This window comes from Camelus bactrianus, chromosome 13 (assembly GCF_048773025.1).
Source record: "Camelus bactrianus isolate YW-2024 breed Bactrian camel chromosome 13, ASM4877302v1, whole genome shotgun sequence".
Lineage (NCBI taxonomy): Eukaryota > Metazoa > Chordata > Mammalia > Artiodactyla > Camelidae > Camelus > Camelus bactrianus.
In genome coordinates, this window is record NC_133551.1 from 42,816,333 (window position 1) to 42,842,011 (window position 25,679).

The following is a 25,679-nucleotide window of genomic DNA, read 5'->3' on the forward strand; positions in this document are numbered from 1 at the left end:
CAATCTCAAATATAAATTACACCAAAATAATCAACTGTTACAGATTTTATTTTATTTTTTATAGTGAAAAAATTTATATTTAGAAATAGCCAGCTGGCCTCAGTTTAGATGATTCCAATTTTATTGGCAACATCCAAAGCATCATAGTCAGGTGCCAGTTGTACCTATGCCTTCTTCTCTCCATCAGGCCTGATCAGGGTGTTGACCTTAGCCATGTCACTGTCATAGAGCTTCTTCACAGCTTGTTTGATCTGGTGCTTGTTGGCCTCAACATCCACAATGAACACAAGTTATGTTGTTGTCTTCTGTCTTCTTCATGGCTGACTCAGTGGTCAGGGGGAACTTGATGATGGCGTAGTGGTCAAGATTGTTTCTCCTAGGGGCACTCTTCCAAGGATATTTGGGCTGCCTTCTGAGCCCCAGTGTTTTGGGCCTCGGAAGGCGGGTGACATCCGGATTTTCTTTTTTTTTTTTTGTAACTGTGGACACTGTTCGGCACTGCTTTCTTGGCCTTCAAAGCCTTTGCTTTGGCTTGGGCTTTGGGAGAGGCAGGAGCTTCCTTCTTCACTTTTGGAGCCATCTTCATGAAAAGGAACTGTTACAGATTTTAATATGTAATCTGGTACATTGATTTTTGACAGGTTGGTGGCCAAATTGTATCTTTTGTGTATTTTAGCTTCAGTTTCTAATTTAAAAAGAAAAAGGTTTGCAATGAAATACATGCAATACCATGTCCTGAAAATGCATTTGATTATACCTTTGTAAATTAATTTTTTACAATTTAAAAGTTATTTTAAAAATGAATATAAGGACCAAAAACATGGTTTCCAGTGAGCTTTCGTGTGATACTGAAAATATCTTTTGTGGATTTAAAGACAAAGTATGTTTTGTACTGCAATAATACTGAGGCTGAATTTTTAGGTACACCTGCACAGACTGTCAATTAAATGCCCATCATTTTGATACAAGATCATTAATCCTGTATAACTCTGATATTTTAGGAAAACACTCTTTTGTTAATGAATAAATGAAGATGGTTGTTTTCAAAATTTTCATTATGAGAAATGAACTTTAAAAGTGCTATAAAGACAGTCAGTTCTACACTTTCTGATGTTTAATGCCATTGTATTCCTGATGAATGACCATATGAATGAGCTATGCTAGCCTGATTTGCCCATTTTTATTTCTCTCTTGGTTTCTCTTAAGGAAGGATTGTAGATCTACTGATTGTTGGGTCTGCCTTGGGCAAAATCATTTGTCCCCTATTTAAATCACTTAGCTACTAAAATTGTTTCTGGAAATATTAACAACTTTTTATGTTTGAATGTCTCCCTGAAGGAAGTAAATTTAGTGCCATCCTTGTAGTGTTCAAGTCAGAAATTATGGAGTTGTGTAATTTAAGCCTGGACCATAAAAAAGCCCCAGAGTCTACCACTAAACATGTAGAAGAAACTCAATACTGTAGCCTACTAGTGTTTTCCCTAATTGTTCTCTTATTCAATTAGTTACAGAAATTTTTATTGTGCCTAATTTATGTCAGACTCTATGCTATGTATTAATAATTAAAAAAACAAAAATGGTTGCTCTCAAGGATTTTACAATTTAGTGAGATTTGAAATATAGTTTGTTTAAAATACTGTGGTAGGGTACTAAAAGAAAATAGCTGAGAGGTACCTATTTGTGCTTGAGATGGCCTGGGAAGTTTTTTTAGATGAGACACTGATTGAATTCAGACTTAAAATTTTGTGTAAATTAGTAGGAGAAACTGGGGTAGGATAAGAGGATAAAAGGTTTATTTCAGTCAGAGAATAGCATTTGCAAGGGCAGAGTTTCAAGAGTGTGTGGTATATTATAAAAAAACACTAAATATTTAGATATGACAAGTAAACAGGAGTCTATTGGTAGGATGAAGAAACATTTCTGGAAAGGCAAGATCCAGGTTAAGAAGTGTCTTCAATAAGATCCTATCGTTTAAGGTTTTATTCTGAATATGACACATGGTCAAGCTGTTAAATGGTAGCTATACTACCGTTTTTCATTGAACTATAACATACATATAGCAATATACATTATGTACAACTCTACAACTTTTATTTTTCAATCATCCAGATTAGGATGTAGAACATTTATAGCACCTCAGCTTCTCTCATGCTTCTTCTCTTTCTATAACCACCTCTCACCAGGGTAACCGATATTCTAATATATATTATCATGGATTAGTTTTGCCTATTCTTGTACTCTATTTAGACCCTCTTCTTTCATTCAATATAATATTTCTGAGATTCATCCATGTTAATTAATGTAGTACTAGATGTTTCTTTCACTCAAGATTCATGCATGTTAATGCATGTACTACTAATTGCTGTGTAGTCTCTTGTATGATTGTGAGTTTTATGTATTACAGGTATATTCCCTTCCTCCGTAGATTTTTTTTCTTTTTTTACTTTTCTGTGAATTTGTGATATATCATAATAAAAAAGGTTTGAATTATTTTAGAAATACTGAGATTAAGATGACTGTGGAGCAAATGACAAATGCTGGAGAGGCTGTGCAGAAAGGGGAACTCTCCTACACTGCTGGTGGGAATGCAGTTTGGTGCAGCCACTATGGAAAACAGTGTGGAGATTCCTCAAAAGACAGGAATAGACTTACCATATGACCCAGGAATCCTGCTTCTGGGCTTATATCCAGAAGGAACCCTACTTCAGGATGACACCTGCACCCCAATGTTCATAGCAGCACTATTTACAATAGCCAAAACATGGAAACAGCCTAAATGTCCATCAACAGGTGACTGGATAAAGAAGATGTGGTATATTTATACAATGGAATACTACTCAGCCATAAAAACTGACAACATAACGCCATTTGCAGCAACATGGATGCTCCTGGAGAATGTCATTCTAAGTGAAATAAGCCAGAAAGAGAAAGAAAAATACCATATGAGATCACTCATATATGGAATCTAAAAAACAAAAACAAAAACAACAAAAACAAACACAAACAAACAAAAAACAAAGCGTAAATACAAAACAGAAATAGACTCATAGACATAGAATACAAACTTGTGGTTGCCAAGGGGGCAGAGGGTAGGAAGGGATAGATGGGATTTCAAAATTGTAGAATAGATAAACAAGATAATACTGTATAGCACAGAGAAATATATACAAAATCTTATGGTAACTCATAGAGAAAAAAATGTGACAATGAATATATATATGTTCATGTATAACTGAAAAATTGTGCTGAACACTGGAATTTGACACAACATTATAAAATGATTATTAATCAATAAAAAATGTTAAAAAAAAAAAAAAGATGACTGTGGACCATCCAAGTGGGACTGTCTAGGCCACAGGTATAGATTTCGGAGTATATTTGACACTTGGCATGCATTTTCTCTGATTTTCCACTAGTCTTCCTGGCCCTTGGCTACTTTCTCAGCCCCAGCTACTGCCTCCATGAGCAACTGTACAGACTCCAATTATCCAAGTGGTTTCACAACTGAATCTTGAAGTCTCTGGCTCCTCCCACAAATTCCAGACTCAGATGAAGGAGCATGCCACAGGGTATGATATCTTGCTTATCCAGAATGTATAGGAGAGGCCAAATTCTGGAAAGTAGGGTAATTAACTCTGTGAGGGACAAACCTTGACAATGGGAGACAGGACACAGGAGTGGCCAGCCAGTAAATTCTCCCTTTATCCTTCTCCAATAGACTTTTCTGAGGCACGGTGTTCCACCCTGTTTGGGTAAGTTTCTGGCTATATAATTTTGAGAAGTTATGGTCAGTTTAGTAATGTCCCATATTATATTTGCTACTAACTTTTCCCTACCTCACTGCCCTTTCTCCTCACTCTTTCATTAGCACTTCAGCTTTGCCTCAGGATTTGTTTTCCAGAGAACTCAGGCACAGCCTGTTAGTAGCCTTTTCTTCTCACCTTTATGCACTCTAAAGTATCCAATGTCATTTTCAGGTCATGTTAAAATGCTGCCTCATCTATTTTACTTCCTGGATTCTTTCTCTCACTCAACTCTCAAAGAACTTTTCCCCTTCCTTTTTTATGATACTTATCATTTTCTACCTTACAATCTAATGGTAGCCTTTTAACTAAACAAACCGAACCTGGTACAGTGCTAAAAGAAAGTAACTTTATCCTTTCCCATTGATTCCTTCAAGACTGCTCTCTCAACTTTTTCTTCCCTATCCCTGGATGATACCTCAGGAGGTTTTGTAGCATTGCAGGTCACTTTTAGTAATTAAAAAACAAATCCCTAAGTCAAATAAATAAAGCCTCTTTTTTGAAACTAAAAAAAAGTCCAGGTCAAATTCTCCTACTTCAAACTCTCATACAATTTAAAACTTCTCTTTTACCCAGCTTGACCTCTGTCAGATGTAAAACTTTGTGATGAAGAGAGTAACTAACGTAACTGAATTTTTTCTACTTTACCACTTGCACTTTCACTCCCCCTTCCCCATTCACTAGACTATATCTAGACTGGAAAAAGGGAGAGGGAGGAGAGATAAGAAGCAGAAAAAGCTCACTTAACTGATATAGTTATATTCTGCCTTCAGGGTCTTCCTTATGGCTGTTACACAACCATTGGCTCTGTCTTTCATAGAGCATTTTGGTGGGCTTTTTTCAAAGACCCTTCTTTCCAATTCTCTTTATAATAATGTCTCTTGCAGCTTACTGATTACAACTTCCCTTAACCTTAGTTTTTGACATTCCACCTACCTGTTGAGGTCATTAAATGTTAAATTTCATTATTCAGGGACCCTCTGAATTCCTCAATACCTATACCAGAATTCAGGGTGTGGCACAAAGCTCTCAGCTTTTGGGATTATTTCCTCTCTCTTGCAAAACTCACTATTTTACCACAAAAATCTTCCTTGGGACCATCAGGAGTAATCTTGTGATGCCATTGTTCCAGTTTATATCAATCACTACAAAAATCCCAGATCTCTTAGATCATCCCTCTTACCCCTGAGTATAATCTCCATTAGACTATGTACATTTCGTTTCCTGACTTTTTTCCAACCTACCTCTGCCGCTCACTACCATAATAACACCCTAGACTTTGTCTTACCTATAGCTATAACCTTCCTATTATCCTGATTTCAAGCATTCTGCTCTCCAACCATCATCTGCCTTTCCACTCACTCCTTCTGGAATCCTAACTCCAACAATTCTCAAAGCCTCCTGAGAATTTTAATCTATTGCTCCTATGACCTTTTAATTGTCCTTTATCCCACTTATGACCTCAAAACATTCTTACCTAATTTAAACTCCATGGCCAATGATTGTAATTATTTCCTTCCACATATCTTCAACCCATTTGCTTGTCTCATTTGTCATATTTCTGTGGCAAAACTGGTTAAATTCAACTCTGTTTTTACCCTTTGACTACACTCACACTGCTAAATGTGATTGGAGAAAAAACACATAACTGTACTGACTGTTCTTACTTTCAGTTCATAATCACTAATCTTAAGTGGGCCCTTGAAGCTATTCAAAAATCATACTATATTACCCTAGCGTTTTTACTCTTTTACTCTCCTAGAAAACTGTTCATACCTTCTGTTCTTGAGATCTCCAACTCCTCCTCCCCCTTTCACACTTTCAGCTAGTAACTTTACTTCCTATTTTACTGCATAAGTTGAAATAATCAGAAGAGAACTTCCACAACTCCCATCACACTCTCCCGGTTTCTCTCTGACTACTCCTTCTCATTCTCCTTTGCTTGTTCCTCTTCATTTCCCTGTCCTCAAATATTGAAATGTCCCAGGAATTAAACCTTTTACTTCCTCAATTTTCTATCTAACCTGATGCTCTCAGGCATCTTAGCCAATCTAATAGCTTTAAATATCATGTATGTACTGACAAACTCCAAATTTATATCTCTGGCCAAGCCTTCTCCTCTGAACTCCAGTCTTATGTATATCCAGCTGCCTACCCATCATCTCCATCTGGATATATAATAGACATTTCATATTTTATATCTTACCCCCAACACCTACTTCTTCTACAGTGTTTCTAATCTCAGTTCTGTTTGTTCAAATCTAAAACCTTGGAGGCAAATCCTACTGGATCTTTCTTTAAAATATATTTAGAATTTGATTATTAATTACTACTTCCACTGCTACCATCCTAGTTCAAGTTATTTTAATCACCTATCCAGATTATTGTAATGACATCCTAATTGATCTCTCTGTTTCTGTCCTTGTCTTTGTTTTCCTGCTTAGCATGGCAGCCACAGTCATAGTGTTAAAATAGAAGTCAGATCATACAACCTTTCTGCTGAAAACTCAATGGTTTCTTTTCATCTCATTCAGGGTAAAAAGAGTCCTGGCAATACTCTCCAAGGTCATACATTCTCTGTCTCACTATCCCACCTACGATTTCATCTCTTCCTATTTTCTCTCACTCAGTCTATTAATCCTACTATACTAGCTTCAGTGCTCTTTGAATATGCCCATGAAAGGCATTCTTTTGCCTAAAGGCCTTTGCCTTTACTTAACCCGTGTATCAATATTGGTTCATATATTTTAGAGTTTCCTTAAACTTTACCTCATTGAGGTCTTCCATGATCGCCCTAGTTAAAATTAAAACTCTGTTAACACTCTTTTTCCCTTTGCTGTTTTATTTTCCTCAAAGCACTTACTATCTTCTAGCATACCATATATTTTATTCATACACTTTGAGTGTTATCTTGATTCTCTCTACTAGAATATAAGATCTATGAGGGTAGAATTTTTGTCTGATTTGTTCTTTACTGTATCTCTAGAGTCTAGAAAAGTGCTGAACAAATGATAGGCACCAAGAACATATTTGTTGACTACCCGTGGAATGCTAGACTTTTTACTAGATGTTGAGGTTATTACTGTGACAGACATCATTCCTGTCCTCATGGAGCATACAGCCTAGTTCAGGAAACTAACTTTAAACACAAAATTATCCAAATACATATTCAACTACAGTTATAGTAAGCACTATTAAATAAAAGTACTGGTTGGTATAAGGGCATTAAACAAGGGGCCATCTAACCTGTTCTAGGGAGTCAGGAAAGGTTTCCCTTATGAAATGATATTTAAGTTGATACCTGGCTGATGAGATAACAAAGTATAACAAGTAGAAGGAATAGCATATACAAAAGCCCTGAGGGAAGAAAAAGCTTGCCCTTTTCACAGAACTACAAAATCCCTAATGCTGTTGGAATATAGTGGTTGAGAGTATTTTCAATTTGTGTTTCTCTGAAAGCAGTTGTAGACACAGTCTTGGATGCAGGTAGTTTATTTAGGGGGCAAGTAGTTTATTTAGGAGGTAATCCCAGGAACTAGAGGGAAAAGGGGAGTAGAGTAAAATAGAAAGAGGAAATCAAATATAAGGATGTGTTATTGAGTTTTTTTGTAATCCACTCTAAAGAGACTTCAGCATTTATCCACAAACCGCACATTCTATCAATTGAGAGTTGCCCCAGATAGAGGTTAAATCCCCCACTCACTGGGACTATGCTTGCCAAATGGGCTGAGCAAGCTCCCATGGTGTCTAGAGAAGGCCTAAGAATAGAACACAGACTTACATGAATAGGACATAGGCAGTGTGAAGTGAATTGGAATGAACTAACACAGATATAGATAAAATCAAAGATGAACTGCAAATATGTGATATGGGTGATACCAGAGGTATCTGCTACAAGAGGGGAGAGTGCCATTGCTATAATAATTACTATTTTAAATTAAGAATGGAATTGCCTTGGAACATGAACAGCTAAATTTGAATCATTACATTTCAGTACTTAACTTTTTTCCTTCTGAAAATTAAATTCAGTTTTTGGTCTAGTTAGGATTCAATGAGAATTTTTATTACATTCATATTTGTTGATTGCCTATTACATGAACTGCCCTCGTGGAATTTACAGTTTATTTGGGAAGATAAGACAATTTTGTAAGATGTACCAATTGGTGAGTGATTCAACAATAAAATATACAAAATAAAGTGCCTCAAATTTAGAGACATGGAGTGTTCAGAACGGGAGAACGTTCTTAACCTCATTCTTAAAATATTAAATTGTTATTACTATAGTAAGTGGGGTATTTTGTGTATTTGATACCAGAATTGGATCATTTTGCTAATATGTTCCTCCTCTGGATGACAAAATTATTTTTAGTGAAAATCAGAAAATGAAATTAATAATCATATTGGCCAGCAAATAACTGCAGACAGTGAAAATCTCCTTTTTTTATTAAGATATAATGGACATCTAGCATCATATTAGTTTCAGGTGTACAACATAATGATTCAATATTTGTATATTTTGTGGAGTGATTACCACAATAAGTCTAGTTAACATCCATCACCACACAGAGTTAAAATTTTTTTTATAATGAGAACTTTTAAGATCTACTCTCTTAGCAACTTTCAAATATAAAAATACAGCATTAACTATAGTTACCATGCTGTATATTGCGTCCCCATGACTTACTTATTTTATAACTGGAAGTTTAAAGTTACTTTTGAGCACCTTCACTTATTTTACATATCCCCTACCCCCTGCTTCTGGCAGCCACCAATCTGTTCTCTGTATCTAAGAGTTCATTTTTTTGTATGTTTGTTCATTTGTTTAGATTCCACATATAAGTGAGATCAGATCGTATTTGTCTTTCTCTGTCTGACCTATTTCAATCAGCATAATGCTGTCGGGGTCTATCCATGTTGTTGAAAATGGCAAGATTTCCTTCTTTTTATGACTGAATAATATTCCATTGCATATATATATTATATTTTATTTATCCATTCATCTATCAGTGGAATCTAGGATTGTTTCCACATTGTGGCTATTGTAAATAATGCTGCAATAAATGTAGGGGGCATGTATGTCTTTGAGTTAGTATTTTTATTCCCTTCAGATAAATACCCAGAAGTGGAATTGCTGGATCACATTGTAGTTCTATTTTTAATTTTCTGAGGAATCTTCATACTGTTTTCCGTAGTGGCTGCACCAATTTACATTCCCACCGACAATGCACAGGGTTCCCTTTTCTCTACATCCTCGCCAACACTTGCTACTTCTTGTCTTTTTGATAACAGCCATTCTAACAGGAGTGAGATAGTATCTCACTGTGGTTTTATTTGCATTTTCCTGATGATTAGTAACATTGGACACATTTTTGTATGCCTGTTGGCCATCTGTGTGTCTTCTTTGGAAGAATGTCTACTCAAATCCTCTGTTCGTGTTTTAATCAGGTTGTTGGTTTTTTGTTCTTGAGTTGTATGAGTTCTTTATGTGTTTTGAGTATTAACCCCTTGTTAGATATATGATTTGCAAATATTTTCTCCTATTCCATAGGTTGCCTTTTTTTTTATTTATGATTTCCTTTGCTGTGCAGAAACTTTCTGGTTTGATGTAGTCTAATTTGTTTATTTTTGCTTTTGTTGACTTGCTTTTGGTGTCAGATCCAAAAAATCTTTGTCAGGACTGATGTCAAGGAGTTTACCACATATTTTCTTTTAGGAGTTTCACGGTTTCAAGTCTTATGTTCAAGTCTTTAATTGATTTAAATACTTGAAAAAAATCAACTTTTAGTTGATTTTTGTGGATGGTATAAGATAGTGGTCCAGTTTCATTTTTTTGCATGTAGCTGTCCAGTTTTCTCAACACCAGTTATTGAAGAGAGTCCTTTTCCCATTGTATATTCTTGGATCCTTTGTTGTAAATTAATTGATCATATATGCATGGGTTGAAAATCTTTTATTGAAAACAAAAAATAAAAATAATAAATAAATATTATAGTACAGGAAAAGAAAAATAAAGGATTAATTTTTTAATTAATTTATTTTTTAAAGGGGAAAGAAACTTATACTTACATAATGGTCTTTTGCAATGATGAATAACATTTTGTTTTTGAGCCTTAATGTCTGCATATTTGTCCATTACTTCATCAAAACTGGTTATCTTCACATACTCATGTTCAATAGAGAATATATCAAGATTTGTCAATCTATCTTTACTCATTGATTTAGAATTTTTTATTGACTTTAATTTTGAAATTTTTTCTTCAAGTGAAGCAATATATCTACAAATAGTTAAGAAAAGTCTTGAACAAAAGGAAAAGCTTGGCAGAGATTTACAAAAATAAATTTCATGATTGATCTTTAGCAGCTTTCAAATATTTCTGCATTTGAATTTGAAATTTTAAACACAAATAAGAACTGCATATAATTGTGTAAAATGACAGAATTGAAGAAATTCACATTCCTTTCTTCATCTTTACAATCTCTGTGTTACCATTATTTATATCAAAGTTACTGTTTAAGTGCAGATATATGTAGAAGCACAGAGGTTGGAGACAAGAATAGCATCTGTTGTGAACTCAAATTCTAAACCATTATTAACTTACTCTAAAAACAAATGTGTAGCTGAGTCTGAGTGTGTTGGAAGCTGATTCCAAATTAACTTCCATGTAGAATACAATGTTTAAATGACTTTTAAACATGCTAATTGGAAGCTTATGTATATATTATTAAAATTCACAATTGTTTAGAACTTAGACTAACAAAAGATTTGGGGAAGGGAGTATTTTATCACTGATATGGTTTAGAAGTGCTGTTGCATGGTGATAATAAAAAGCATATCTACCTTTAGTCAGTTTTATTATTGGTTTTAATTCTTTACACTTAGTTTGCTTCCTTATTGTCTTCATTCAGAGCAGACTACTCCTACTGCCCTATCCTTGGTACTCCACTAACTTTAGATAGGTTTTAAATTTTAACCTAAAATATATCCCTACTTCTGGGATTTAGACTTTAAAAACTAGTGTGTTAGGCCAACTAGGAATTTGCATGAATTTCTTTGCAGGAAGTTTGGAGAGAGAAAGAAGTTATAAAAGCAGTAGGTTAAAAAGAAAAATTGGGAATACAACATGGAGTCTGACCAAGAGAATTGGTCCAATTAATGGACTTAAGTTTGAAGCCCTTAGGTATTCTAACCAGATACGGAACAGGCTATTTTTAGAAAATACTCCAGGAGATCTTGGGTCACAATCATCATTGCTTGGTTCCCAGGTATATAAAGTGAGGAAGAGGGGCATTCTCTTCTCTTCTGCCCTAAATATTGCCCATTATTACCCAGTATTTTGGCACCTAAGGGATTTTAGTGTACTGGCACTAGCAGCTTTGGGAGCATCAGGAAATAGTGCCTGTAAAATGGACATCAGAATATTCAAGATGAGGCTCAGGACTAGAGGCAGTGCAGAGGCATCATTAAATAATTTCATAGGCAGTTGGAAGTTAAGAGATTTCACTGAAGGGAGTTGGGCAGGAGAGTATGACATGACAGATGGTAGCAGAAGGACTCTTCATGATCTTATATGAGATACTCTCAGACTTCTAGGCATAACTCAGTGAGATTTTAGAGGTGAAAGATTGGAGATATAATAATAATAATAATAATAATAATAATAATAATAATAATAATAATAATAATAATAATAATAATAAAATAATAATAAAAAATAAAATTTAAAAAAATTTTAGGACCTATGTATATGTAAAATTTCTTTTTCCCCCCATAGAATCATTCCAATTCTACAAACATGCTCTAGTATTCCATCTTTAAAAACCCTCCCTTGACACTAAATTCACCTTCAGTCACCATCTCATTTCTTTGATCCTTTCATAGCAAAATTTTCTAACTTGTCACACCTATTGTCCATTCTCTCTCATCTCCCATTTACTACCCTTCATCCCACTTCATTCCAGCTTCTGCTTTTATCACTTCACTTAAACTACTCTTATCAGTGTTATCAACAACTTTAGCATTACCAACTGCAATGAGTAGTTGCATTCTTTCTTCATTTTTCTTGACCTCTCTGCAGTATTCAACACTTTTCTTCTTAAACCCTTTTTTTTCTATCTCTGACATCACAGTATCTTGATTTTTTTCCCCTACCTCTCTGGTTCCTCCTGCTTAGCCCCCCCCCCCCAGATTCTTCTTGTACCTGAGTGCTAACTATCTCAGGTACAGATCAATTTATTCAGTCTTCAAACTGTAAGGCTACATTTCACCTCCAGTCTTCACCTCTTCCCTTTATTCAAGACACTCATGTATAACCATTAATTTGACTTTTCCATTTGTATATCTCAAATAAGCGTCTCAAATTGAACATATCCAAAACTGAACTTCTATTCCCTGCTCCTCCTCCCTCCAAAAACCTATTTTTTCCTTGGTTTTCCTCAAACTAGGCACTCAATAAAAATCAGTAGAACTAATGAATGAATGAATATTTACATTGCCTCATTTCATTCTGACAATTACTGTAGGTGCTATTTTTAGCCCCATCATAAAAATGAGGAAATTAGAGAGGCACAGTAAATAACAAAGAATGTAAAATTTCAGAGCTGGGCTTTTAATCTGTCTCCTTTTCTCTAAAGCTCAAATGTTTCCCCTCTATGCTATAAAGAGCTTCTATCAAAAGAAGGGTGATCATCATAAATAAGATTATATTTGTGACCATAAACTAGTGCAAGCTGGATGTACTAGTTCCATTGTTATTAATAACAATGATGATAACAATGATTATACAGACCACTTATTGAACAGCTTTCACATATCAGGCATCATGTGAGGCCTTTTCTTTCTTATTAGTAGACTTTATCATTTAGAACAGTTTCAGATTTACAGAAAAGTTGAACAGATAGTACAGAGAGTTCTCGTTTACCCCCTTACCCACAAAGTTTCCCTTCTTATTAATATCTTCTGTAATTAGTATGATACATTGTTATAATTAATGAACCAATAGTTGCATTATTACTAACTCAAGTCCATAGTTTATTCATATTTTCTTAGTTTTTACCTAATGTCCTTATTCTGTTCCAGGATCCCATCCAGGATCCCATGTTACTTGTCTTATCTCCTTAGGCTCCTCTTGGCTATGACATTTTCTCAGACTTTGCTTTTGAAAGCCTTGACAATTTTGAGGAGTACTGGTCAGGTAGACTGTAAGGTTGTCCCTTTATTAGAATTTGTCTCATGTTTTTTCTCATGCTTAGACTTGTTATGGTTTATTTTGTTAATTTTTAAAAACACTTTACTTCTTTTTTTTTAACATTTTTATTGAGTTATAGCCATTTTACAATGTTGTGTCAAATTCTAGTGTAGAACACAGTTTTTCTTTATTTCTTTAGAGCAGTTTTAGATTCATAGCAAAATTTAGAGGAAGGTACAGTGACTTCTCATATACACCTTGCCCCATATACATGCATAGTCTCTCCATTATCAACATCCCTCCTTTGAGTGGTACATTTGTTAACAATTGATGAATGTACATTGACACATCTTAACCACCCTAAACCCATAGTTTACTTTGTGGTTAACTCTTGGTGTTGTACAGTCTACAGGTTTGGACAAATATATAATGACACGTATCCATCATTTTAGTGTCATACGGAGTATTTTCACTGCCCCAAAAATCCTCTGTGCTCTGTCTGTTTATCTTTCCAAGCACCCAACCCCCAGAAACCACTGATCTTTTTACTGTTTCCATAATTTTGCCTTTCCCAGAATGTCACACAGTTGGAATCATACAATATATAGCCTTTTCAGATCAGCTTCTTGCACTTAGTAACATGCATTTAAGGCTCCTCCTTGTCTTTTCATGGCTTAATAGCTCATTTCTTTTTATCTGTGAATAATATTCCCTTGGTGGGTGTGTCACGCTTTATTTACCCATTCACCTACTGAAGGATATCGTGGTTGCTTTCAAGTTTCGGCAATCATGAGTAAAGGTACTATAAACATTCGTGGGCAGGTTTTTGCATGAATGTCATCTTTCAGCTTTTAGGGGTAAATACCAAGGAATACAGTTGCTGGATCAAATAGTAAGAATATATTTAGTTATGTAAGAAACTGCCAAACTTCCAACGTGATTATACCATTTTGCATTCCCACCAGCAATGAATTAGAGACTTCGCCTGAATTTGGTGTTGTCAGAGTTCTGGATTTTGGCCATTCTAATAGATGTGTAATGGTATGAATTATGGGTTTTTTGGAGGAAGTGCAAATGTAAAGTGCCATTTTTATTATATCATATCAAGGTTACATACCACCAACATAACCTATGACTGTCTTTTTAAATTACAAATATCATGTATGAATATTGACATAAAAATCCTGAACAACATACTAGCAAAACAAAGCAGTGCATTTAAAGGGTTATACACTATGACTAAGTGGGATTTACTTCTGGAATTTGAGAATGAGTCAACAGACAAAAATAAATCAATGTAATATGTCATATTAATAGAATGAAGGGAAAAAACCAAAATCATCTCAATTGATGCAATAAATGAATTTGACAAAATTCAACATCTTTCATGATAAAAACTCTTAATAAGCTAGAAATAGAAGGAAACTTCTTCACCATGATAAAAGCCATATATGAAAAACCCACAGTTAACAACATGCTCAATGGTGAAAGACTGAAAACTTTTCCCTTACAGTCAAGAACAATGTCCACTTTTGCCACTCCTAGTCATTATTATATCAGAAGTTCTGACCAGAGCAGTAGGGGGAAAAAAGATATAAAAGGCATCCAAGTTAGAAAGGAAGAAATAAAATTGTCTCTATTCACAGGTGACATGATCTTATATCTAGAAAACACTAAAGATTACACACACACAAAGTTAGAGCTATGACCTATGACTGTTGATATTGACTTTGATCACTTGACTGAAGGAGTGTTTGTCAGGCTTTTCCACTGTAAAGCTACTCTTCCTCCCTCCTTTCCATATTGTACTCTTTGGAAGAAAGTCAATATGTGCAGCCCACACTCGACTGGGAACTTATGCTCACTTCCTTTAAGTTGTAATATCTGCATAATTTTTTCAGAATTCTTCTGCAGGTGAGGTTTGTCTGTTCTCCCCATTTATTAATTTATTCATTTATATCAGTATGGACTCATTGATATTTATTTTATACTTTGGGTTATGATCCAGTGCTACTTTTATTTGAACAATGCTCAAATTGTTCTGGCTCTGGCCATTGGGAATTCTTTCATTTGGCTTCTGTGCCCCATTGACATATCGTGTGTGTGTGTGTGTGTGTGTGTGTGTGTGTGTGTGTAACAATCCTTACTTTCTGACACCACAAGATGATCCAGGCTGTATTTATCCATCTGTATTTATACTAACCAAACATGCATTCTCACTAATGTCTCCAACTTGAATCTATTACCACATTCATCATTCTAGTCTGTTCCTGTGACTTTTCTTTTCTGTTACCCACAAGTCATGAAAGGAATATATGTATTTAATCTTGTTTAATCCAATGAGATAGCCATTATTATCTCATTTTGCAAATGAGGAAACTGAGGCTCAGAGACACTTTTTTTTCAGACAGTGATTAAGAGGTGCAACCTAGGACTTCTTCTGAAAGAAAAAGAACATTTAAGGCATGGAAATTAGAAGATATATGGTTTTTTCAGTAGGATATCCTGTCAACTGGTAAAATGGATTAAGGTTTTGTTGGTATGGTCCTGAATTAAACATGGATGAATTTGAAATTATGCCAGTTGTTTCAGTGTTGTGTACATCTCTTTGAGGAGCAAATAGTTATACTGAAAATTTGTTATTATTTACACACCATTCCACAAGTCACCTGCAAAACTGCTTAAACTTTATATCTTCTAAAAGAGGCATGCTTTGCTCTTAAATCATAATGCTCATTTTGTGTTACACATTTTAAAATCAATTGATTAAAGGATAAGAAACAGGAGTGGATTAGATAGGGAAATTGCACCTCTAGTCAGATTTTTCCTGATCCACTTAAAAATCTAAAACAACAACCATGCCTTCCCCACCTCCATTATGGCCTACTTTAAACTCTTTATCTTTGACTGTTTATTGAAAAGGGAACTCTGTGATAAAAGAGCTTAAAAAACACTGCATTCATATCAATACCCTCCTGCAAATTCATATTTGCTAATTAAAGTAACTGAAAAAACCTGCAACAAAAAATCAATTCAACCGTTGAGTAACTGTTTCCCAAATTTATTTTTACATAGAATGCCTTTTTCATGTAAGTGTTATTAATATCCCATGGATCTATATTTGGAATGCAATTATTTATTTATTTCATATGAGAAGGAACTTGGTTTATTTTTCTTTTTTCAGAATTTGAAACAGGGCCTGGCACATAGTAGGAATTCAACTAATGTTTGTTAAATAAATGGATAAGCAAATATTTATGAGCATCTACTATATGTCAATCACTAGCAACACAATGTAGGAAAATAAACATGGTTCCTGCCCTATGTAACTTAGTCTGGAGAAGATTGTAAATAAGCAAGCAAAAAATTATACTTTAGATATAAGTTATTATGGACACAATAGCAATGTTGAAATGGAGAATAAAATAGCATACAGGAATGAAACTTTAGAAGATTAGCAGCTAGCCTTTCAAAGCATTTGCTCAAACAAGTCAAAAGTTAACCAGAATCTGAATATTTCTAACATCAACCTTCATTCATTATGCATGTTGAAATAATTTATATTAATCAAAGTCCTTGCATTAAATGGATGGCATGTTCAAAATGACTTAAATTAAGAGAGCTTCATATTTACAGATATGTGGACAAGGTTAAGGGAAGAAACAAGGGAAGAAGAGGATATTAAGAAGCAAAAACAGTCAGAAGTCATTATCACTCTTAGACCTGAAGGACAGGGGAGTCAGTGGAAGTAAGGCTTTGGGGATTTAACTGAAAAGAATAGTTAAGCATCCAGGTCATATGCAGGCAGTACAAATAATATCTATATAAATCGTCCAAAACTGTGCTTCCATATAGCCAAAAAACCAAGTTTGCCTTGATTGTCTCAGCACCTATCACAGTACTCACATGTAGTGAGTATAAATTGCATCCAACAGACATAAATTTCTTGAATAGCATTAGTCACAAGTGTTTAAATGGAAATAACTTATCTCCTTTAAAGAGTTATAATTCTTCTTAAATTTTGCATGAAAAGTAGTTACTGCAATTAAAAAGTCAGAGTAACTTTTATAAGACGTTGAACATTTCAAGTTTAGAACTATGTCCTATTTGGCAATTATATATTTCAAATGAAGAAAACTATTCTCTCATGAGTCTAGTGAAGAAATCAGAGAAAGAAGCAATACACTGAACAGCAGTTTAAAAGGATACTGGCATAAAGGTGTAAAACAGATCTCTTTTATATTTACTCTTTAGTGTCTTAGCAGTGAATTACAGAGCATTTTAGAAAAAAAGTATTTTGCTATATAGCAGAATTTATTTATTTATTTATTTATTTAATAAATCTGCATATACCATTGCATTGTTACAGCCTATGTGAAAAAAATAAGTTAAGCACTAATGGGCTCTTTAAAAGAACAAATCGACTAGATAATTAAAGTATCTAGTTTTTAAAAAATAGGATTTGTTTAGGCCACAGAAATTAATTCACATTTGAAAACTTGCTACACATGAAAATATTTTGTAGAGCATTATAAACACTAAATACTGAGCTTTTTTTTCTTTCCTTTTTTCCTACTTAGTCTACTATATATGCATAGAATTATTTAATGTTTATAATGCAAAACATAAGCAATTCAATGATTACGCTGCAACATTATAGACAAAATCATCTTTTTGCCAGAATCAGTTCATACAGGTGCTTTGGGTGGAGTTGATTCAATGCCCCCAGAGATGGTAACTCAGTTTTGGCCAGACAAAGCCACAGTGATTACTTCAGAGACTGATACACCAACTGATTAGAACCAATGAGACAATGATGAGGAAGGTAAGAAATCATCAGGTTCAGATACATAATATATATTGGTGATGCAATCAACAAGGTTTTCTAATAGTTTAGATGGTGTAAAAGAAAGAGAAGGGTCAAGACTGATTAACCTGAGCATTTGGGTAATGATAGACCACTTACTTAGGAAACACAGGAGAAGAAAGAAGTTTTGTAGAATAAAAATTAAGAGTTTAGTTTTGAGAAAAATAAACTTGAGATGTCTATTAGACACACAACAAGAGATATCAAATAAACAGTTGTACAGATGAATTTAAAAGAGATTTTGAATTCCTTAGGGTAGATTGCTAGTAGTAGAGTTGCTGGATCAAAGGTTATGTGCATTTTTACAGAGTTGTGCTTGTGCTAGCTCCTGCTGGCTTATGAGAGCTGATTATTCAATTTTTAAAAAGGGAAGAGACAGAAATAAAAGGGATCCAAATTGGAAAAGAAGAGGTAAAAGTGTCACTATATGCAGATGACATGATACTATATATAGAAAACCCTAAAAGGTCCACACAAAAAATACTAGAACTAATTGAAGAATTCAGCAAGATATTAGGTTACAAGATTAATGTACAAAAATCAGTTGCATTTCCTTACACTAACGATGAACCAACAGAAAAAGAAAGTAAAGAAACAATCCCCTTTAAAATAGCACCCAAAGTAATAAAATACCCAGGAATAAATCTAACCAAGGAGGAGAAAGACTTATACACAGAAAACTATAAACCATTGATGAAGGAAATTAAAGAAGACTTAAAAAATGGAAATATATCCCATGCTCCTGGAATGGAAGAATCAATATTGTTAAAATGGTCATACTGCCCAAGGCAATCTACAGATTTAATGCAATCCCTATCAAATTACCCAGGACATGTTTCACAGAACAAGAACAAATCATAAATAAAATTTATATGGAACCACAAAAGACCTAGAATTGACAAAGCATTACTGAAGAAAAAGAGGCTGGAGGAATAACTCTCTCAGACTTCAGACAATACTATAGAGCTACAGTCATCAAGACAGCATGGTATTTGATATAAAAACAGAAATATGGACCAATGGAACAGAATAGAGAGCCCAGAAATGAACCCACAAACTTTCAGTCAACTAATCTTCGACAAAGGAGGCAAGAATATACAATGGAATAAAGACAGTCTCTTCAGCAAATGGTGTTGGGAAAACTGGACAGAAGCATGTAAAGCAATGAACCTGGAACATTCTCTTACACCATACACAAAAATAAGACTTAAACATAAGACAAGATACAATAAACCTCCTAGAAGAAAATATAGGCAAAACATTATCTGACATACATCTCAAAAAATGTTCTGCTAGAACAGTCTACCCAAGCAATAGAAATAAAAGCAAGAATAAACAGATGGGACCTAATTAAACTTACAAGCTTCTGCATAGCAAAGGAAACCATAAGTAAAACAAAACGACAACCTACAGAATGGGAGAAAATTTTTGCAAATGATGAAACTGACAAAGGCTTGATCTCCAGAATATATAAGAAGCTCATATGACTTAATAAGGAAGAAAAAAAAAAACTGAATCCAAAAATGAGCAGAAGACCTAAACAAGCAATTCTCTGAGGAACACATACAAATGATCAATAGGCACATGAAAAAAAGCTCAATATCACTAGTTATCAGAGAAATGCAAATCAAAACTACAATGAGGTATCACCTCACACCAGTCAGGATGGCCATCATTCAAAAATCCACAAATGACAAATGCTGGAGAGGCTGTGGAGAAAAGGGAACCCTCCTACACTGCTGGTGGGAATGCAGTTTGGTGCAGCCACTGTAGAAAACAGTGTGGAGATTCCTCAAAAGACTAGGAATAGACTTACCACATGACCCAGTAATACCGCTCCTGGGCATCTATCCAGAAGGAACCCTACTTGAAAAAGACACCTGCACCCCAGTGTTCATAGCAGCACTACTTACAATAGCCAAGACATGGAAACAGCTTAAATGTCCATCAACAGATGACTGGATAAAGAAGATGTGGTGTATTTATACAATGGAATACTATTCAGCCATAAAAACCGACAACATAACACCATTTGCAGTAACAGGGATGTCCCTGGAGAATGTCATTCTAAGCGAAGTAAGCCAGAAAGAGAAAGAAAAATACCATATGAGATTGCACATATGTGGAATCTAAAAAAAAATAAAATAAATACAAAACAGAAACAGACTCATAGACATAGAATACAAACTTGTGGTTGCCAAGGAGGAGGGGTGAGGGAAGGGACAGCCTGGGAGTTCAAAATTTGTAGATACTGACAGGCATATGCAGAATAGATAAACAAGATTATACTGTATAGCACAGGGAAATATATATAAGATCTTGTGATAGCTCCCAGTGAAAAAAAATGTGACAATGAGTATATGTATGTTCATGTATAACTGAAAAATTGTGCTCTACACTGGAATATGACACAACACTGTAAAATGACTATAAATCAGTAAAAATGTTTTTAAAAACCATATGATCATCTCAATAGATGCAGAAAAAGCCTTTGATAAAATTCAACATTTATGTATGATAAAAATTGTTCAGAAAGTTGGCATAGAGGGACTACATCTCAAAATAATAAAGACCATATATGACAAGGCCACAGCTAACATCATACTCAACAGTGAAAAGTTGAAAGAATTTCCTCTAATATCAGGAACAAGTCAAGGATGCCAACTCTCACCACTTTTATTCAACGTAGTTTTGGAAGTCCTAGCCACAGCAATCAGATGAGAAAAATGAAAGGAATACAGATTGGAGAGGAAGAAGTAAAACTGTCACTGTTTGCAAATGACATGATATTGTACATGGAAAATCCTAAAGACACTGCCAGGAATCTATTTGAGCTCAGGAAAGTTGCAGGATACAAAGTGAATATACAGAAATCTATTGCATTTCTATACACTAACAACAAACTAATCAAAATGAAGGAAAGAATCCCATTTACCATCACATGAAAAGAACAAAATAGCTAGAAATAAACTTACCTAAGGAGGCATAAGATCTATGCTCTGAAAACTATAAGGCATTAATGAAAGAAATTGAGAAGAACACAAAGAGATGGAAAGATATTCTGTGTTCTTGGATTGAGAGAATTGTTATTGTTAAAATGACCGTACTATCCAAAGCAGTCTACAGTTTCAATGCAATGTCGACCAAATGGCATTTTTCACAATACTGGAACAAAAATTTTAAAATTTGTATGGAAACACAAAAGACCCCAAATAGACAAAATAATCGTGAGAAAGAAGAATGAGCTGGAAGAATCAGGCTCCCTGACTTCAGACTATACTATAAAGCTACAGAAATCAAAACACTACTGTACTGGCATCAAACTACTGTACTGACATATAGATCAGTGGAACAGGGCAGAATGCCCAGAAATAAACCCACACACTTATGGTCAATTAATCTATGACAAAGCAGGGAAATAATATACAATGGAGAAAAGACAGTCTCTTCAATAAGTGGTGCTTGAAAACTGGACAGCTACATGTAAAAGGATAAAATTAAAACTTTCTCTAACACAATATGAAAAAATAAACTCAAAATGCGTTAAAGACCTAAATGTAAGACCAGATACTCTAAAATTTCTGGAGGAAAACATAGGCAGAACAATTCCTTAACATAAATTGCAACAATATTTTTTGATCTATCTCCTAGAGTAATGGAAATATAAGCAAAAACACACAAATAGGACCTAATTAAACTTAAAAGCTTTTGTACACCAAAGGAAGCCATAAACAAACTTAAAAGACAACCTACTGAATGGGAGAAAATATTTGCAAATTATATGACTAACAAGGGATTAATTTCCGGAAGATACAAACAGCTCATACAGCTTAATATCAAAAAACCAAAAAACCCAATCCAAAAATGAGCATAAAACTTAAATAGACATTTTGCCAAAGAAGACAGATAGCCAACAGGTACATGAGAGAAATGCTCAATAACACTAATTATTAAAGAAATGCATATCAAAACTACAATAAAGTAGTTCTACAGTTGCCAAAGTATGGAAGTAATCTAAGTGTCCATAAAAGGTATATGGATAAAGAAGACATAGTATATTTGTACAATGAGATACTATTCAGCCATAAAGAAGAATGAAATTTTGCCATTTTCAACAACTTGGATAGTCTTGGAGGGCATTATGCTAAGTGAAGTTAAGTCAGACAGAGAAAGACAAATACTGTATGATATCACTTATATGTGGAATCTAAAAAAATACAAAAAACTAGTGAATAAAATTAAAAAAGTAAACTTTCAGATACAGAGAAGAAACTAGTGGTTACTGGGGGAAGTGGGAACTTCCGAGGGGCGATATAGGAGTGGGGAGGAAGGAGTTATCATGAGAGTGTATGAAATCATTTGTGTGAAACTTTTGAAAATTGTAGAGCACTATAGAATTTAAAGAATATTTTGTTCAATAAAAAATGACTTTCAATATTAAAAAGAAAAACTTTGTGAGCCAGTTGTCAGAAATAAGCATTTAAAAATTAAAGTATGTAAACTTAAATTAAATATGTAACATTTTAAAAATGACAATGGGAGCAGTGTCAGACAAAGCCTCGTAGAGAGTCAGGACATTTACCACTACCTAGCAGTGATGGGGCTACTTTTTTCCTCCTCTCCAATAGAGTCAGTGGAGCTCACATGGGGAACAGTAATGAGGCACTCTTACCTTTCCCAGGCAGGGAGGTATCAGTTTGAATACTAGTAGGGAGCCAAAACTCCCATCCTTGCCCAGCAGTAATGAATAGCCCTTACTCTGTCAACAGAGTCCAAATCAGAAACCTGAATTTCTACTCCAGCCTGGCAGTGGGAAGATAATATGCCCCTCTCCTCTCCTGCCATAGCAATGTCAGAGAAATCTGGCTAAAACAGAAGATTTAAATAAGATCCATAACACAAAATTCAAAATGTCCAAGTTTCAATTAAAAAATCACACATCATACCCAGAACCAAGAATGTCTCAAACTGAATTACAGGGAAAAAAAAAAAAAAGAAGAAGGAAGGAAGGAAGAAAAGAAAGAAAGGAAGGAAAGAAGGAAGACAATCAGTAGCTGCCAACTTAATGACAGAGATGTTTGACTTATCTGACAAAGATTTTTAAAGTCATTGTAAAAATCTTTACTGGACACTGACAAACATACTTGAAACAAATAAAAAAAAAATAGAATGTCTTGGAAAATAAATAGAAAATGTAATGATGAACCAAATGGAAATTTTGGAATTGAAATATGTGATAACCAAAATGAAAACTCAATGGATGGGTTCAAAAGCAGAATAGAGGGATCAGAGGAAAGAATCAGTGAACTGCAAGATAGAATAATAGAAATTACTCAATCTGAACAACAAAGAGAAAACAGACTTTAAAAGTGAACAGAGCCTCAGGAATCTGTGAGACTAAAACAGAAGATCTAATATTTATGTCGTAAGAGTCCCAGAAAGAAAAGAGAGTAAAAGTATGGCTGAAAAAGTACTTGAAGAAATAATGGCTGAAAACTTACCAAATGTGGCAAAAGACATAAACGTACGTATTAAAAAATCTGAGTAAACTTTAAGAAATCCAAACCAAAACACATAGTAAAACTTTTGACAAATTAAAAATCTTGAAAGCAAGAAGAGAGAGGAGAAACACCTTGCCTTCACAGAAAAATAATTTAAATGACAGTGGTTTTCTCATGGAAAGCCATGGAGGCCAAAAAGAAGTGGTACAACACTTTTCAAATTCAGAAAAGAACTCTGAATCCAGAATCCTCTATCCAGCAAAATAACCTACAGGAACAAAGGGAAAATCAAGATATTCTTAAATGAAGGGAAACTAAAAAGTTGTTACTAGCAGACCTATGCTAAAAAAAATGGTTAAAGGAAGTTCTCTAAACAGAAAAGAAGGAACTAAAAGAAGCAAACTTGGAGCATCAGTAAGCATGAAACAGTATAGTAAGCAAAATATGGTTAAATATGATAGATTTTCCTTCTTTTTCAAGGTTTCTAAAATATGTTTGACAGCTAAAGCAAAAATTGTTACAGTGATGCCATTGTAAATATCTGCAGAGGAAATATTTAAAGCAATTATGAAGGGTGGAGTGTAGAGGAACACAAAGGAAGGTACTCCTCTCAACTGATAACATCAGTAGACTGTGATAAGTTACATATATGATGTCTACCTAGAACAATCTCTAGAAAGACTATACAAAGAGATGCACTTAAAAATATTATAAATAAATCAAGACAGAATTCTAAAAATATTCAAGTAACCCAAAGGAAGGCAGGAAAGGAAAATAGAAAAATGAAAAACAGAACAAACAGAAAATAAAAAATCAAATGGCAACTTAACAGATCAACAATTACCTAAAATGAAAATGATCTAAATACCAATTAATAGACAGAAATTGGCAGTGTGAGTTTAAAAATACGATCCAACTATATGCTGTCTAAAAGGAACTTCAAATATAATGATTTAGGCAGATTGACAGTAAAAGAATGGCAAAAGAGACATTCACTAAAAGACAGTAGTAATGGCTATATTAATATCAGATAAAGAATAGTTCAGAGCAAAGAAAATTACCAGAGACAGAGGGGAGGGTATAACTCAGTGGTAGAATGTATGCTTAGCATGCAGGAGGTCCTGGGTTCAATCTCCAAGTACCTCTATTAAAAATAATAATATTAAATAAAGAAATCTAATTACCTCCCTGCTCAAAAAATTACCAGAGACTAAATATATATGCATCAAACAACAGATCTGCAAAACATGTGAAGTAAAAACTGAAAGAACTAAAAAGGCAAATAGACAAATCCACAATTGTAGCAAGACTTTGATACCCATCTAACAACAATTGATAGATTGGATAAGAGATAACATATTTAAATACAAAAGCTAAAGCTATTAGAAGAAAAAAAAGAGAATGTGTTCGTGATCGTGAATTAGGCAAAGTTTTTGCAGAGAGGACTCTGAAAATCATGGGAGAAAAGATTGATAATAAGGCTTCATCACAATTTAAAACTTCTGCTTATTGAATAGGTATATCACATTTTTGTTTATTCATTCATCAGGTAATGGACATTTGAGTTTTATATAACTTTGTTCTTATTTTTCAAAGTTATTTAGGCTATTTGGAGTCCCCTGAGATTCCATGTGGGTTTTAGAATAAGTTTTTCTTTTTCTGAAAAACACACAAACAACACAAAAGCAAAAATATAGTTGGGATTTTGTTAGGGATTGCATCAAATTGGCAGATTACTCTGGGTATTTTCATCTTAACAATATTAAGTCTTCCAACCCATGAACATGGGATGTCTTTCCATTTATTTATGTCTTCTTTAATTCCTTTCCTTTTTAAATTCCTTTCATTAGTGTTTGTGATTTTCAATGGACAAGACTGGATAACTATTCCTAAGTATTTTATTCTTTTTGGTGCTATTGTTAATGAAACTGTTTCAATTTTTTTGAATTGCTCATTGATAATGTATAAAAATGCAACTGCTTTTTGTGTGTTGATTTTCTATCCTGCAACTTTGGTACTTTTTCAAATTGATTTATTAGCTCTAAAGTTTATGAGCATGTGTATATGTAGAATTTTTAGGGTTTTCTACATATAGGATCACATCACCTGCAGACAGAGATAGTTTTACTTCTCCCTTTCCAATTTGTGTATCTTTTATTTGTGAAGTTTTATAGTACATCTTGAAATCAGGTAGAGTTAGTTCTCCAATTTTATTGTTCTCTTCAAAATTATTTTGATTCTTCTAGGAACTTTGCATTTTCACACAAATTATAGAATCAGCTTGTCAATTTCTAACAAAAAATATCCTCTAGGCATTTGAATG

The 25,679-nt window shown here is 34.1% G+C and overlaps 1 pseudogene; it reads right to left on the reverse strand.

Moving 5' to 3' along the window:
- Positions 1–104: 104 nt before the first annotated feature.
- Positions 105–24,664, reverse strand: LOC105066464 (large ribosomal subunit protein uL23 pseudogene; annotated as a pseudogene).
- Positions 24,665–25,679: the final 1,015 nt, after the last annotated feature.